We start from the raw sequence: 15578 nt of genomic DNA on the forward strand, positions 1-15578 counted from the left end.
TTTTCCCTGGGAAACAAAACTCAGCGGCGCAGGTACGTGAAGTCAGTTTCCAGGAGATGCTTGGGACTGTCAAAGAAGCCAGAGCTCCCAATGGTGCCAGGCTGGGTCTGGGAGGCATCCTGTGCCATTTGGAATTCCAGGAGGCGGCTGCCCAGGGCCACAAACCCCTGAACACCAAGGCCAGTCCTTTTACCTGTGAAAGAGAACTCATCAGGCCAGGTTCCTGATAGAAGTTTGCAGGAGGTGCACGGGACAGTCAAGGCAGCCTGCGTAGGAGGTGGTTGGTAGTGGGAGACATACGGTGCAGTTCAAAATTTCAGGAGGCAGCCACCACTGAGGGGTAAGAATCCTACACCTATCTTGGCACTTGTACAAGTCCTAATCGGCTATAATAGATTGTTGTGGTGCACAGCTGTTGAGAACAGCTCAGAACAAGACCTTAAAAGACATCTGACTGGATACTTCTAAAGAGAGATGCTGCACCATGCCTGCCCAGGCTCCTGAGTCAAGGATTCGAAGGAATCAGCACTGAGCCCAGAAACACAGAGATCGGAGTTGCAAAGACACCTGGGTTGCTGATGAGCCCCTCAAAGGACTAAGGCAAAAGACATGTGACACAAGACACAGAAGGCAGGATGGACAGGTAACACGTTGTGCACTGGAACTGCTCTGCCCCTGAGCACCTCAGCACTGCGAGACTTTTGCTTTATGTAGCCTAAGGGGCCACCTCTTGCACATCACCCCCCTCCAAGGTTGCTGCTCTAGAAGCCCCCCCCCGCCCAGCACCTCGCTTTCATCCCCTCTGGGTGTCATAGCCCACGACTTATCTCTCGGACGTCCGGGAAGGAGAATCTGCATCTGGTGAGAAGGAAGGCTGCCTCTCCTGCTGGGAATTTCCCGCAGTCCCTTGGCTGTGGGAACAAGTCTGCTACTCACCATTCTCCTCAGAATGCCCGGCTCGGAGGCCTGCGCCGTCATCGCAGGGTCTGCCTGGGTTAAGAGGAGACGAGGTGATTTGGCACTGCTGAAACTTGAGGGGACTCTGGCTCCTCCTCGCTAGTTCCCCAACTTACAGCAACTCCTGGGCTGTTCCTGAAGGCTCCCCAGGTGACACCTTCGAATGGAAAAGGTCAAGGCTTCATCAATGAGCCCTGTACTCCTTCCCGAGTTCCCGTGAGAGCGACGAACAAGGTATGTTGGCCCATTTTTTATTCTCGGCAAAACATGCGTGGACCATCTAAAACACGCAAACGATAATGGATGCTTAGAGTTGCATCAGAAACACAGGTAGACAAATACGTAAGTTTTAAACAACAAAACTCCAAAAAAACTCCACCAGAAAACCCAGCTCCAATTACCTATAACCACCTACCTAATATAAAAACAAAGACCCCATGTCCAATCCCCCTAATAAAACCTGTAAAATCTTTACCAAAAAATCCCTAAAACTAAAAAAACCCTTCCTGTTACCAAATAAAAGAAACATGTCTTTTGATCTATACAAAATCATTAACCTAACACATAAAAACCACAAAAATATAAAACCTTACTGAACAGCATTACATGCTAATTTCATTACAACATATAAAATTCCACCTATTTTTAACATAACAAAATCTAACTGCAATAAAACCTTAAAAACCTCACTAAAAATAAAATTTGAAAATTCCATTATAACCTGAAAACTCATACATTACTCATATATACTAAACATGGATTTTCTCCAAAAAAAATATTCCTAAAACCCAAATATCTCAAATAAACATTTAAAATAGCTACTAGTACATAAAACAATTAAAAACCTGGCCTCAACTATCTAAAACCATGTATAATAACTCTTCTTAAAAAACACCCCAACAAATACCAATTACCACCTCAACAATACACCATCAGCAACACCCAACAACTCAAAATACTGTCATTTCTGTCCAAAAAATAAACTAAAGCACCAAAAACAAAAACAAAAAAAACCCCACAAACCAGCAAAGCCCACTCACCCCTTAACAACCCCATTTAACCTACACACATAACCAAAACAAATAAAAATTAACTATAAAGTATCATACCTTATTTAACTCCACCATTAAACACTGCTATACCAAGCTTAATTTTAAAAAAATCACAAAAACCAAATTACAAGTAGTAAATAACACCAAAAAATAAACCGACGCACTATATACCACCAAAAAAATGCATAAAAGTCACATATAAATGCCCCTATTTATTAAACAGCACTGCCATTAAATATACTTACCTGTATGTATACATAAATGTATACATACAATTAAAATAGATTAATATGAGCATTAAACTGACACTATAATAAAATAAGACATCCTAAAGTGATCATATAATAGGATATCCGCTATCATCCTCATCCAAATCCTCTCTAAACTATATTGCCAAACACAAGCAACAGAAAAAAAATCCATTTTTAACTTTTTTTACCTAACGTCTCATGTATTAGCCAAAATGAAAGATTTGGTCAAAACTGTAATTTCTTCTTCTAAAGCTATTCAACTTTCTTCTAAAACTCTTAACCACTCCGATACAAAAAACCAAACCACCAAAACCCTCAAGACAAAAAGATGCTCGTCACACTCCCTCTGCAATTCCTTCTGCCCCTGCCGCTGGATGGACGCAGCAATGAAAAAACGCACACCCGGAGGTCTTACACAGTGCGAAAAGCATGGAACGCCGTTTCCAGAAGACGCCCGTAGTATTACTTAAAGCTGTGGCTCGCTTACAGAGCAACAGCACAAATCCAACAGACAAAAAGCCTGCGTGGTCAGGGCTGGGTTTTTTTTTTCCCCTTTTCTCCTTTCATTTACTTTGGCGAGAACGGTCCGAAGATGACAAGCGACAAGTGTCCCCCCAGCGCCCCTTGCCGGGACTCGCTCCCGGCTGGCGCCGCTCCGGGGGCGGGAGGCGCCGGGAAGACCACGCGAGCCAGGGGAACGGCGGCACTCGGCGCCCCGGGGTGGCCCGGCGATCCCGGCACCGGATGGAGCGCGGCTCCCGGCAAGAAAGCGGCTCCGCCGGCACGCGGGGGCAGCGCCGCGCCGGGAGACTTCCACTCGCCTCCACCTGCCCGGCGGGGCTGGCACCGAGCCCGAGGGCCCCGGCGGCGCCTGGGCCCCGCGCCCGGAGTGGACAGAGCGGAACCGGCCGGAGCAGCGCGGCGCCCGTGCCGCCCCTCCCGCCCGCCGGCCCGGCAAAGCTCCCCTCGCCTCCGCACGGCTCCCACCGGCGCGTCCCGCCCGTGCGCCACCCCGGAGCCGCCCCGGCGGGACTTTCCGGCACGAGGTCGCTTCCGCCGCCTGGACAGGGGCGCGCGCGGGGGTCGGGGGGGTGCAGCCCTGTTCCGACGCTGCTCGCCCACCCCCGCCCGCTGCTCCCGGCCCGCGGAGCGCTGCGACCGCGCCCCTGCCGCCCGCCGAAACCAGCCCGCCGGGCCACCCTCGCCCCTGCCATCCACTTCAGTCATCGTGTCCTTTTGCGCTCCTGAATCTCCTTCACCCCTCCCTTCTATCTACAGACACCGCCCCGCTCGCCGCTCGCTCCCCCCTCTCGCCTTCCCTCGCTCGGCAGCTGCTCTTCGCCCGCGCCCCTTGCATCCAGCGGCGAGGGACAGGGCGGTGGCTCGGGGGGTCTGCAGTACCGCTCTCTGTCCACAAGGTGGCAGACAGACCGTGGTCCTCGATTTTCCCCACCTTTTCCCGCGCCATCTTGAGAAGGTCAAGCTACTCCGCGACATCGGCGACACGCCACTCCAAATATGGCGGGAGCCATGACAGGACCCGGGCAGAGAGAGGCGTTTCGTCGATGCCTGTCAGCAACCCGCCGCAATAAGCCCGCTCGTGGCGCCGCTGACCACACAGCCCGTGTTCGCGGCACTTGAAATGCCACACAAAATCCCTCCAGGGCCGCGTCGGAGTCGGGGTGTCGTGCAGGCAGCCCGTTTAGACAGACCGCGGTCCTCGATTATCCCGCCCTTTTTGCCGCCACCTTGAGAAGGTCAAGAGAGTCCGAGACACCTGTGGCATGCCACTCCCAACATGGCGGCCGCGCGGCTGCCTGCCGCTGCAGGGCTGCAGTACCGCACTCTCCCACAGTGCGGCAGCACTGCCGCGTACCCCAGCCGGGGGCTGCCGCGCGCGTTGGGGCTGCGGGCAGGGAAGGCGGAAAAAGGAACAGGGGCGATCCCCGCCAAAAACTCCTCTAAAATAAGTGCCCTAAAACAACCAGGAAAAAAACTCCCTGCCTCTAACCCAATAAGAACCAGAACTCCCCCCCCCAACCATTTCTTTTAAACAATATTGAAATATATTTTATTTTTACATTTTTCATATTTATATTCACATTTATATTTATAATGTCTATTTATGTATAATGTTTATTTATACATTTATATTTATAGTTTTCTATTCATATATAAATTTATATTCTATAGTACTTCTATTTCTATTACTTCTATTTATTTATATATTTTTATACATATTTTATATGTTGATTATGTATTTCTGTGTTCAGATTTTTACTTCTATAACACTAATATTATTAAAAAAAAAACCCTGCCTCTACCCAAATAAAAGCCATGAAGAAGCCCTTTTTTTTTAACTGTATTTAAATTTTTTTAAATTATATTTTTCATATTTATATTCACATTTACATTTAAAATGTATATTAATGTATAGTGTTATTTGTATTCTATATTACATATCTTATTATTATTTATATTTATTTATATTTTATATATATATTTATATCTTGATTAACAAGATATATTGAATAACAATATATATTGAATAACAATAATATATATTCATATTATTCTAAATAAAAACCCTGTCTCTAACCAAATAAAAACTAAAAAAAACCTTTCTTTTAAACTATATTTACATATTTTTATATGTATATTTTTCATATTTTTATTCACATTTATATTTATAATTTATATTGCCATATAATGTTATTTATATTCTATATTACATATCTTCATATTACTTGTAAATTATATTTATAGTTATAGTTATAGTTTAATTTTTGTTATGTATCTTCATATATTTATTGCATATTTCTATATTTAGATTTACATTTCTACAATACTTATATTATTTAAAATAAAACCCCTGCCTCTAACCAAATAAAAGCCAAAGACACCCCTTTATTTAAACCATATTTAAACTTTTAAAAATAATTTTATTTTTCATAATTATATTGACATGTACATTTATAATTTTTATTTATTAAATCTAGATATATATATCTAGGTATATCTAGATATATAATTTATATACGTTATAGAGAATACCTTTTAATATAGGAATAGGTATATTATTTTTATATTATATATTTCAATTACTTTATTTATATTAAATATTTCTAGGTATTGGTATATATATTATATATTTGTATGGTTGGATTTAAAGTTTTATATTATTTATATTTATATTATATATAAAAAACCTAAGAACCTAATAAAAACAAAAAATCCCCAATTTTATTTTAAACTATATCTAAATATTTTTATATGTACAATCTCTATTTATATATCTTTGTATACGTAATAGACTATCATTTATATATATGTTACAATAATATACAATATATTATAGTTTTACCTATTTATCTATTTGCTTTCTATATTTATGTTTAGATTATAATTTATGTTTAGATTATAATATATAAGCCCTAAAATATCCTTTTAAAGCAATGAGAAAAGCCCTTAAAAAATCCCGAAAAACCTGCTCAGCCCCCAACTCCTGTCATTCTCTAGACCACAAATATCATTGCTACCTTTTTATTAGGGTGGCTGCGTGCAGCTGCTGAGAGGGTTCTGGGGCTGTCCCACCATTAGGGTCGCTGCCTTGTGCTGCTGTTGGGGAAAACTGGTGACCTAGGAGTGCTGTTTATGGTGACCTTAGGTTTGGGGTGAGGGCTGCTGCACCTGTACCCTAACCCTACCTGGTATTCTGTGTCCTTTGCACCCCAAACCCTCAGTGTGAACTCTCCACCTGTCAAGCCTTCCCCTCTTTGCCCCTCAGCCCTCAATGTCTGTGTGTCACCCCCAGCCCCCCAACATTGTGCCTTGGCCCCCTGACCTCCACCGTGCACTCTCCACCTGGTTAGGGGTGGATTTTAGGGTGAGGTTAGGGGTGGTGTGAGTGCTGGCTCACCTGTCCCCCTCAAGCAGCCCCCACTTTTCCCCTCAAGGTGTCTGCTCTCCCTCAGCCTCTCCTTGTCACCCTCAAGTTCCCCACTGCAGCCTCTCAGCATCTCTGCGCCTGGAGCCATCCAGTTGCTCTTAAAGCCCCCTTCTGCCTCTCAGCTGCCCCCATCCTCTGTGTCACCCTCCAGCCCACCCCCCTGCAGCCCACAGCCCTTTGTGACACCCTGCAGCCCACAGACGTTGTCCCTGCCTGTCTTATTTAGATGTTGTCCTGCTGCGAGAGCTGCACTGTCCTCCAAGGGTTCAGGCTCCCACGGGACTCACAGGTGGGCGGTGAGTGAAATAATGGATGGAGCAGGGAGCGTGGTGGGGAGAGGTGAAAGGCAGAGTGAAGGATGGAGCAAGAGAGGGCTGGAAAACAGAGTAGGTGTTAGGGGTGGAGAAGAGGATGCAGCAGTAGGGGGCTGAGATGAGGAGATAAGGGATAGGAGGAAGCACCCCATAACTCCAAGACCAAACTTGCAGCCAACGAGAACTCTGAGTGACCTGGGAGTGCCAGACGCCTTCGGCAAACCGATGTAAGGAAACTGGGGTGGTGAGTTTTGTTTCCCATGGAAAAGGGACAGCATTCGTGTCCATGGGCCTGCACCCTGCCCAGGACCTTTGGTCTTGAGTGGGCTGCCACCTCCTAAAATTCCAAACATTGCAGGTAAGACAGGGGCTTGAAACTTGGGGTAGAAACCAATTTTGGATTTAGCTGGTGAAGTCTGCTGGTGAAACTTGTGTAGTCTGTTAATTGGTGTACTGCAAAAAGGCCTGCAGAGAGAACAAAGGAAGTTCAAGGCTACTTAGAAAGGAATGCAGGCATCCAAGCTGAAGAGAGATAAGGAGAGGGGCCCCCACCATCTGAAAAAGTGAATCTGGATTACAACTGAGTGGACGGCCTTGTCCCTGTGTGAGTAAAAGTTTGAGGTTTTGCCGGCAGCCATCGCCGAGTGCTGAGGGGCCCCCTGGTCGATAGGGCAACTACGGATGGGTATAATTTTAACTCAAGTCTCGGGACAGAGCTGATGGCTCCTTTAGGACAACAATATTTACATGTAGAAGCAATTCCCTCACTTTCATCTCATTTTTATTTAATCCCCAATAATTCGATACATATCACAAGCAATGTGCAGTTCTGGATTTTCCCTGTACGCTATTTGTACAAAGGACTTGAACACAGAACGCAGTCATGATTCAATTGAATAAATCCTGGTTTACATTTCAAAGGGTCGCGCTGTGAAAAACATGTTCACTCTGCTGTGAAGATTTAAAAAGTTTATTAAAGGACAATAGGAGACAAGAACCATAAAGCAAAGGTTATTAAACTATTTTACATTTTCCAGGAACTATTTTACGTGGCTCCTCCTCGGGTCCGCCTTTTAGAGCATGCATGTTTCTTGGCTGTGGTTTTGGCTCCTCTTCATCACTTCCAGTTTGGTCCTTGGTCCATATTTTATTCAGATGGAGAGTGCTGATAGTTGGCATATCTGTAGCACGTGTCCTCATCCTGTGTTCATTGGATGTTATCTCATCCAAGCAGGCATTTAAACACAAGCACAGCTATTTCACTGCTATGTCTAAGCTTAATTAACAGTAGAAATAGAAGCTATATTTTTACAACAAAGTTACCTTAACATCGCACATATAGAATCCATTTTAATATATGTGAAAAGCCAATATGATAGTATGTATCTAAAACATGGCACTAGCACTGCATATTTCCAGATCTGGACTGCTCAGCTACCCTTGTGGCCACATTCAAGTATGTGTGCAGCCCCAATCACAGCCCTGCAGTGCTTACAGCTCCGGCCCTACAAGTCCTCTTTCTGAACATGGGTGCTTTTGGCCCACAACCCACAAACTTTATTTCACTACCAGCTATGTTTTTCCAGCTCCAGTTGAAGATTTCTCCAGCTCTGCTTCAGGGCAGGTTCTGCTGCCCTTCAAAGGGAAGCATATTCATCTTGGCTCCAGCTCTGCAACAATTCAGCTCCGCCCTGAGGGTTGCTAAGCCCACCCCAACATCAATATCCCAGCCCCACCATGACTGCCAATCCTGCTCTACAATCCCCTTTAACTGTGACAGCTCCTGCATGAGTTCACCTTGATGCCCAAAAGCCCATTCTCAGGTCTAGATTCTTTTCCATTTTCATTCAAAGTCCCAGCGCCGCAGACCACTTCCCACCCACAGTGATTTCACCTCCAGCCCTACATTGGAAATCACAGACCTAGGTAAAATCCTGGCATCATTGGGATTTTGAGGCACAATGTTGCAGCTCCCATTTCAGATCCACGTGTCTATTTTCAGTCACAATACGAAGAACCAGCATCGAAGTCCAGGGCCTACAATTATACTGGTGCAAGAACACTGGATAATTGTACAAACACGACAGTTCCTATGCCGTGTTCAGCCCTGATGCCAGCCCTGCAGTGATGAAAGCACTGGCCCTAAAGACACCTTCACACACAAAGCAATTTCAGCTCTTGACCCACAAGCTTTATTTCACTGCCAGCTCTCTTATTCCAGCTCCAGCTCTGTGTTTCTCCAGCTTCAAAGGGCAGCATCTCGGCCTTGGCTCCAGCACTGCAGCATTGCAGCTCCCACCCGAGAGTCTCTAAGCCCACCCCACCATCAAGATCACAGCCGCACCATGATTTCAGGTCCCGCCCAACAATCCCCAGGCACTGTGACATGGCCAGCATAAGTTCACCTCAGTGCGAACAGCCTCATTCACAGATCCAGTATCTTTTCCATTTTCATTCCAAGCCCCAGACATGCAGTCCACTTCCAGCCCCACAGCATGTTTGGCTCTATCCCTAGAGGTGCCGTCACATACCTAGGCAGTATCCTGCCATCGCCGGGGTGTGCAGGCGCAAGTTTGCAGGGCCCTTTTCCACCCCACACAACCTATTCTCCTTTCAGTCACAATATCCAGCCCCTGGATGCTTGCCTAGGGCCTACAGTGGTTTCGGCGCAAGAGCAGTAACAGTCTTTGTGGCAGCCCTGTGCTTCCTATGCCATATTAGGCCCCGATCCCAGAGAGGCAATGATGACAGCTGGAGGCATAGTGACTTCAGCCCTTTCAGCTCTTGACCCACAAGCTTTATTGCACTGCCAGCTCTCTTCTTCCAGCTCCAGCTCTGTCTTTCTGCAGCTTCAAAGGGCTGCATCTTGGTCTTGGCTCCAGCTCCGCAACAACTCAGCTCCCACCCGAGAGTCTCTAAGGCCACACCGCCATCAAGATCACAGCCGCACCGTGATTTCAGGTCCCGCCCAACAATCCCCAGGCACTGTGACATGGCCATCATAAGTTCACCTCAATGCCCACAGCCCCATTCACAGTATCTTTTCCATTTTCATTCCAAATCCCAGTCACGCAGTCCAGTTCCCAGCCCCACAGCGATTTCGCCTCTATCCCTAGAGGTGCCATCACATACCTAGGCAGTATCCTTCCATCTATGGGTTATTCAGGCGCAAGGTTGCAGGGCCCTTTCCCACTCCACACAACATATTCTCCTTTCAGTCACAATACCCAGCCCCTGGATGCATGTCACAGGCCTACAGTGGTTTCGGCGCAAGAACAGTAACTGTCTCTGTTGCAGCCCTGTGCTTCCTATGCGGTGTCTGGCCCCGATGTAATAGACACCATGATTTTAGCTGCCGCCCAACAGTCCCCAGTCACTGTGGAAGCCTGTGTATCATTTTTCCTTAATTGAAACAGCCTAATTCTCACCATACAATTTCTCATCCATTTTTAACCACAACTCCAGCTCCAGAGTGATTTCTCAATTTCCTAGAGGTTCCATCACACACCGAGGCAGTATGCCACCATCGACAGGGTTTTTAAGTGCATGGTTGCAGGGCCCTTTTCCACCCCACACAACCTATTCTACTTTTAGTCACAATAGCGAGCCCCTGGATCCATGTCACAAGCTGTAGTGGTTTCGGCGCAAGAACAGTAAGTCCCTGTTGCAGCCATGAGGTTCCTAAGCCTTGTCCAGCATCGATCCCAGATATGCCATGGTTTCAGGTCCCTCCTGACAGTCCCTAGTCACTCTCACGGCCGCTGCATAAGTTCACCTCCATGCCCACAACCCAATTCACAGATCTAGTATCTTTTCCATTTTCATTCCAAGTCCCAGCGATGCAGTACAGTTCCCAGCCCCACAGCGATTTTGGCTCTATCCCTAGAGGTGCCATCACATACCTAGGCAGTATCCTGCCATCCACGGCATTTTCAGGCGCAAGTTTGCAGCCCTCTTTTCCACTCCACATAATCTATTCTCCTTTCAGTCACAATACCCAGCCCCTGGATGCATGTCACAGGCCTACAGTGGTTTCAGCGCAAGAAAACTACAGTCCCTGTGCCAGCCCTGGGGTTCCTATGCCGTGTTCAGCCCCGATCCCAGAGACGCAATGATGACACCAGCAGGCCCAGTGATTTCAGTCCTTTCAGCTCTTGACCCACAAGCTTTATTTCACTGTCAGCTCTCTTCTTCCAGCTCCAGCTCTGTGTTTCTCCAGCTTCAAAGGGCAGCACCGTGGTCTTGGCTCCAGCTCTGCAATACTGCAACTCCCACCCGAGAGTCTCTAAGCCCACCCCACCTTTAATATACACACCCCACCGTGATTTCAGGTCCCACCCAACAATCCCCAGGCACTGTGAGCAGGCCAGCAGAGGATCACCTCAATGCCCACAGCCCCATGCACAGGTCTAGTACCTTTTGGATTTTAATTCAAACTTTCAAACCCGCAGTCCAATTCCCAGCCCCATAGTGATTTGTGCTCAATCCCCAGAAGTGCCATCACACACCGTGGCAGTATCCTGCCATCGACGGGGTTTTCAGGCACAAAGTTGCAGCCCTCCTTTCCACTCCACACAACCTGTTCTACTTTTAGTCACAATGCCCAGCCCCTGCATCCATGTCACAGGCCTACAGTGCTTTCGGCGCATAACCAGTACAGTCTCTGTGGCAGCCCTGTGGTTCCTATGCCGTGTTCAGCCCCGATCCCAGAGACGCAATGATGACACCAGCAGGCCCAGTGATTTCAGCTCTTTCAGCTCTTGACCCACAAGCTTTATTCCACTGCCAGCTCTCTTCTTCCAGCTCCAGCTCTGTGTTTCTCCAGCTTCAAAGGGCAGCACCCAGGCATGTCCTACAGGCCCCACACTGCAGCTCCATGCCCTTCTCCCATGGCATTTATCTAGCCCGAGCATTTCCACCGCTCCACATTGTTTTGGGCCCGACTCACGCCTATGTCCTTGTTCTACACCCTGGGACTTTATGTCCTCACTGATCTCATAACTGGTGTATCAGCCCCAGACCCACAACCCTTACAAAATTACCATCAGTTACCTAATAAAGAAAACAAATTAAGCCAAAAAAGTGTAATAAAACAAGCAAAATAATAAAATAACACAATAAGAAATCATCATTATTACAAATAAGCACAAAATAAAGTAATAAAAATGCAAAAAGCCAACTTTATTCCCAGTATTCAGAAAATTACTTTAAATCCAAGTATCGCAAAATGTCTACTTCCCGGCCCCCAGTAAGAGCAGCTAGTCCCCCCTACGCCACTCCAGGCCCCGCACCCGCCGCCGGCTACCCGAGCCGCACAGGGCGTGGCGGTAAGAACTGGACAGCACCAGGCCCGAGATGCTGCCGCAGGCGTCGCGTCCGTGCTCACCGGCGCTCCCCCGATCAGCTGCCGCGGCGGTCCCGTCCTGGCGCAGCGCCGCTCCTCATATCGCGTACCGACGCGTCCCGCCTCTTCCAGCTCCGCCGCCGAACTGACGCCTCCGCCGCCCAAACGCACGCTATTTATCCCTCAGGGCCGGGCCAGCTAGCCAATCACAACCCGAGGCGGCGCCGGCCTCACCAATCGCAGCCCACCCATTCCCGCCGCTCTCGGCTGCGTGATCCCCCGCGGTCCCCTCACGTACTGCTCCCGCCGCCGCCGCTGCAGGGGCCGCGTCCGCCTGCTCCCCGCCGTCTGCCCGTTTCCCTGGGAGAAATCCCGGCCGGGACCTGAACTGGAAGTTCCCGCCCACCCTTCCCGGCCCCAACAGCGCCTGCCGAGGCTGCGGCAGCGGGGACATGGCTCCGCCGGCTCCCAAAGCGGCGGTGAGGGGAGCGGGGCCAGGCTGAGGGGCCGGATCGCGACTGAGCGGGCTGAGATTGGCGGGACCGCGCCCGGACTGAAAGGGCGGCTGTGATTGGACAGGGCGGAGAAAGGCGGGCCGTGATTGGCAGGCTTGGGAGCCGTGAGGTTGCGGCCGGTGGGAGCGTGGGGCGGAGCCCGGGCGGCTCGGAGGGCCCGCGGGTGCCGGGGGTCCCATTCGCGAGACCCCCTCCCCCGTCCCCTTCTCCGGCCCTCTCTCGTGCCCAGGTCCCGGCGAAAAGACCCCGCAGAGCCCCTACCGGAGCGCCCCATCGGCACTCGGGGCAGGGGGCAGGGAGGGGCGCAGCCCGGGAGTGGTTCCGGGCCGCAAAGGCGGACACCCCGACAGCAGGGCGGACCAGGGAGCGGCGGCGGCATGGTGAGGAGGGGGCTCCGCAGCGGGGAGTTGGGAGGGCATGCAGAGCCCGCTGCGGGCTCTGGGCGCCTCTTCTCCCGCAGTGCTTCCGCTTCTGGGGGGACTTTGCCTGCTCCGACTGGCCGAGATCAGCACCATGTCCAAAGTTGAGTGCCCGCGTCCCCCTGCCCGCCCTCCGCCTGCTGAGGGCCTGCTCCTCACCCTCCTTCTTCCCCACAGTTGTCGGATGTTACAGATGATAAAATAATATTGGCTTTCGCATTTATAGATTAGCTTTTTGCATCACAAGTATTTTGATATGGTACAACTTTTAACTCTTTTGTATAGTATAATATGCCAGTTTATGTATGCACTGTGTATTTCATATGAATAGTAGTGTGATAAATATATCATAGGCTTTAACAAAAAGTCAAAATAGAAACTAAAATACTCCTATGTAACTAACTCAGCGAATGGTGTAAAGCAATTATTCTGTTTCTTGTGTCTGTGGACTGGCCCTACCAAGTGATAAGATAACAGTGACAAAAACAAAGCATAAGCATCCAGGAAGGATTTACCAACTCTATCAGCGCTATCAGGGAGTGTGAAGCAACAGGATAAAACTACAGGAAGAAATAAAATATGTAGACCTAATTTACAGAATGTTCTGCAGGCAAGTCAGAGGTTAAAGCCAAACAAGAGAGTTCCTGGAACACCAAAAACTCAAAGGAATGTTTGAATAACGTAGAAGCTAATTAATATGCATGTAACCCCAGGAATGTAACTGTACGTAGTGAACGTGATCTTAAGCTACCTCTGAGCTCTTTGGCCGTGCGCTGAAAGCATCCCAGTGCCGGATTATTTTGTCCTTTTATCCTTTAATAAACTTTAAAAAATTTTAAAGAGTGAATTCTGTTTATCACATCAGTGAAGCTTAAGCTAATCTGCACCCAGGTGCTTCAGGACCTGCTGGGGGAGACCATTGAGGTAACTGTGGGGATACCACAGTGGAGGCCAAGTATTTCAACAACACAATAGCATAATCAGCAACATTAATTAATTTTGTGTTCTTCAAGGAAGCCTCAGCATTAAGAATGATACCGGCCTCTACTAGCATTAACAATATGCATAGTGAGTGTTATTAGTATTAATATTTAGTGTTAACACAGTGAGTGTTATTAGTATTAATATTTAGTGTTAACACTGGTAGTGAGTGTGCTAGCTGGTGTTTACTGAGACACTCTGCTCTCCCACAGTATGACAAGATCCTGAAGCTGACCTCAGGTGCACTGAGGTGAGCACTGCTGTCCTTACAATGATGCCTCGATGGAGCCACGCTCCAGAGACAGGCAGCAGTGAGTCTGCGGATGCCTTCCCAAGGTGACAGAGCTCGCCCTCCCTCCCGTCTGCAGTCAGGGGATGTGAAGGCACCCATTGCTGTCCTCGGCTTCATCCTCTCCAGTGCAGCCAAGCACAGTATAGACAGTGAGTCTCTGTCAAGTGAGCTGCAGCAGCTGGGACTGCCCAAAGGCAGGGGGAACCCTCAGGGTGAGCCAGACCTGGTGGGATGTTGCTGACAGTTCCCAGCCCTGCCTTCTTCACACCCGGATGGAGGACAGGCTAAAGTTACCTGCCTCCAAGTTGCAACAATTTCTCACTGGGCATGAGCTCTATACATTTAACTGTATCTTTGAAAGTGAAGTAAGAGGATTTTACACCAATCAGTAGCAAATACATACATGAGTAGAGTCACTCAAGCTTCACCTAAATATAAAGAAATACTATAAAAGTAAGCCAAGAATGGAGAAAAGTTAGTGAAGACTCCATCATAACTGTTGGGATCAGTCAATGGGCTGGACCTGTCTTCTCCCCCATAGAACGCCTGTGGGGTAAGAAATGCACTCTGCCTGCTGAATATTTTTATTAGGGACTACAGTTTGTCTGTATATTGCTTTGAGTAAGTTTTTGCAGTTAAATACTATCACTGACAGATACCATCACCAACAATGCCTGAGCCTTAACCTGTCACAATTTTATATTTATAAAGAGTATAGTTCCATAAACTGTTCCATAAAATTCCAAAGTGTGACTCCTTCATAGATGCTAGCAGTTGCCAGCAGCAGCTAACATTCAAATAGGAAGTCCTACTGAGGGGTCATAAAGTGGGAAGACCTGCTGAGGGGTCTCCCTTATGCTCTTGGCCTGTTTCCCTGAATGTCAGTCAAACTTCCCTCCAATCCAGCAGGACTGCTAAACAAAGGGTCCCTGTAACAGGACGCTGACAGACTGGTCAGGCACAAGGGTCTCAGCTTTCCTGGGGCACTGACAGACAAATTAAGTACTAAGGGTCAAGGAAATCTTCCCTTTTCACGTGACAGTTCTCCAACCACGAGGTTGCGATTCCTTGCAGAAGCTCTAAGACTGCAGACATGCACATGCCACTAGGGCCTGGAGCATGAGCCTGCCTAGAAAACTTGGTAGCTACTCTAAACGTGATCACTCACTCTTTCACACTCCAATGACAATATTTACTAAATGTCCCTTACTAAGTCTTCCCTTCAGTGAAAGCCCAGACACTTTTTTAGAGTACTACTGTGGTGGGTGGACTCTGGCTGGTTGGCAGGTGCCCCCCAGAGCCTCTCTATCAATCACTTCCCTCCTCAGCTGGATAAAATATAAAAAAGCTCATGAGGTGAGATAAGGACAGGGAGACATCAGAGGGAAAAAATAATTGAATTTATTACCAATAAGAATCAGAGTTGGGCAATGAGAAGTAAAACAAGTCTTTAAACACCTTTCCCCCATCCCTTTCTCCTTCCCAGGATTAATTTTATTCCCCA

Source organism: Fringilla coelebs, assembly GCF_963513975.1.
Source record: "Fringilla coelebs genome assembly, chromosome: 5".
In the NCBI taxonomy this organism is placed as follows: domain Eukaryota; kingdom Metazoa; phylum Chordata; class Aves; order Passeriformes; family Fringillidae; genus Fringilla; species Fringilla coelebs.